This window comes from Triticum dicoccoides, chromosome 4B, assembly GCF_002162155.2.
Source record: "Triticum dicoccoides isolate Atlit2015 ecotype Zavitan chromosome 4B, WEW_v2.0, whole genome shotgun sequence".
NCBI lineage: Eukaryota > Viridiplantae > Streptophyta > Magnoliopsida > Poales > Poaceae > Triticum > Triticum dicoccoides.
In genome coordinates, this window is record NC_041387.1 from 64,149,151 (window position 1) to 64,151,933 (window position 2,783).

The window sequence follows — 2,783 nt, forward strand, 5'->3', positions numbered from 1 at the left end:
TCACCAACATCTCCATCACCTTCCCCCTTCTATATCCAGCGGTACACTCTCCCGCAACCCGATGTACCCTCTACTTGAACCTGGTGCTTTATGCTTCATATTATTTTCCAATGATGTGTTGCCATCCTATGATGTATGAGTAGATCTTCGTTGTCCTATCGGTGATTGATAAATTGCTATGATTGGTTTGAGTTGCATGTTTTATTATTGGTGCTGTCCTATGACGCCCTCCGTGTCGAGCAAGCGTGAGGGATTCCCGTTGTAGGGTGTTGCAATGCGTTCATGATTCGCTTATAGTGGGTTGCGTGAGTGATTGAAACACAAACCCGAGTAAGGGGATTGTTGCGTATGGGATAAAGGGGACTTGATGCTTTAATGCTATGGTTGGGTTTTACCTTAATGAATCTTTAGTAGTTGCGGATGCTTGCTAGAGTTCCAATCATAAGTGCATATGATCCAAGTAGAGAAAGTATGTTAGCTTATGCCTCTCCCTCAAATAGAATTGCAGTAGTGATTACCGGTCTAGTAACATAGTCAATTGCTTAGGGACAATTTCACAACTCCTACCACCACTTTTCCACACTCGCTATATTTACTTTCTTGCATCTTTATCTAAACAGCACCTACTTTTTATTTACGCGTTCTTTATTATCTTGCAAACTTATCCTATCACACCTACAAAGCACTTCTAGTTTCATACTTGTTCTAGGTAAAGCGAACGTCAAGTGTGCGTAGAGTTGTACCGGTGGTCGATAGAACATGAGGGAATATTTGTTCTACCTTTAGCTCCATGTTGGGTTCGACACTCTTACTTATCGAAAGAGGCTACAACTATCCCGTATACTTGCGGGTTATCAACACTCAAGAACAGAAAGCAAAAAGCAAAAATAAATTTTATTCATTGGGTTGCCTCCCAACAAGCGTTATCGTTTTACGCCCCTAGCTAGGCATAATGCGTAGGATCTAAGTATTGCCTTTCATTATGTTTGCCACTTTATTAAGGGTCGTTTCAAACCTGGGAGGCTCTTTGCGCTTCCCTAAATTTTCCGGAAAAGAAACCATCTTGAGATCTAAAATATCCAACCGTTTATTGCAAAGAGAAATCAAAGTGTTCATACAATTGATACTACCATTGAGATGTTTGAGAGGTTCATTATATTTTTTTAATTCCACCATATGCTTATGCAAATCACCGAGTTTTTCCAAATTTGGACTCCATCTGGGGTGAAAGAAAACCCTTTCTTTTGTGGTGGAACTCCCAAAATTCCTTCTAAAATTTCATAGGCAGCATTGACATCAAGCTCAATAAAATCCCCTTTTGCGGCAAAATCCAAGAGTTGTCTATGATGCAAAGCCAATCCTATGTAAAAATTTCTAAGCAATTTTTTTGCATCTCCCTTTAGGTTGCAAACACGATAAGATTCCATAAGCTTGTACCAAGCATCTTTCAAATTTTCTCCTTGTTTTTGTTTGTAGTATAGAACTTCAAAGTCTGGTAACAAAGGAGGAGCATTCAAACTAGCCATAGTGAAACAAGAACACGAATAGATCTGACGAGAAAACGGCGAATAAAAAAGAGGGCGAATAAACAGCAAAATTTTGTGAAGAGGGGGAGAGGAAAACGAGAGGCAAATGGAAAATAATGTAAATTGCGAGGAGATGAGATTTGTGATTAGGAACCTGGTTGATGTTGAAGATCCTCCCCGGCAACGATGCCAGAATTTTCATTTGATGTCTGCTAGAATTACGTCGGTATTTCCCCAAAGAGGAAGGGATGATGCAGTATAGCGACGGTAGGTATTTCCCTCAGCGATAAGACCAAGGTTATAGAACCAGTAGGAGAACCTCTCACACCACGTAAACAGCACCTGCACACAAATAACAAATACTCGCAACCGGACGTGTTAAAGGGGTTGTCAATCCCTTTTGGGTATGGCACCTCAAGTAGGCAAATTACGTAAGGTAAAAAGTGGTAGATAGGATAAATAGATCATGGAACAAATAAATTGCAGCAAGGTATTTTTGTATTTTTGATTTAATAGATCTGGCAAATATGATGATAAAAGACTCGGGGGCCGTAGGTTTCACTAGTAGCTTCTCTCGAGAAAAATAGCAAACAGTGAGAAAACAATTACTATTGGGTAATTATAGAACTTCAAATAATCATGACGATATCCCGACATTGATCATTATATAGGCATCACATCCAAGATTAGTAGACCGACTCCTGCCTGCATATACTACTATTACTCCACACATTGACTGCTATCCAATATGCATCTAGTGTAGTAAGTTCATGAGAAAAGGGAGTAATGTAATAAGAACGATGACATGATGTAGACGAGATCCGTTTATCTATTGTGGTAGATATACACTACTAGGGAAAAACTTATAGACAGACGCTTACTAGTAGCGCGGGTTTATGCCCCTCGCTACTGCTACTTACTAGTAGCGCGAGTTTTTACCTCTCGCTACTACTAAGTTGATACTAGTAGCGCGGGTTTGTATCCCTCGCTACTACTATGGCAGATACAAACCCGCGCTACTAGTAAGTTGATAGTAAGTTGATAGTAGTAGCGCGGTTTTACATTCGTCGCTACTACTAAGTGCTGCGCGACCCACCCCGATCACTCCCACGTCCCACCCCACCAAACTCTCTCTCTCTCTCTCTCGTGAACCTGCAAAAAAAAACTCTCTCTCGTGCGAATCCCTCAAAAAAAACTCTCTCGTGCGAACCCCCACCTCTCTCAGTCGAGCTCCTCTCCCCCACGATCTCCTCACCG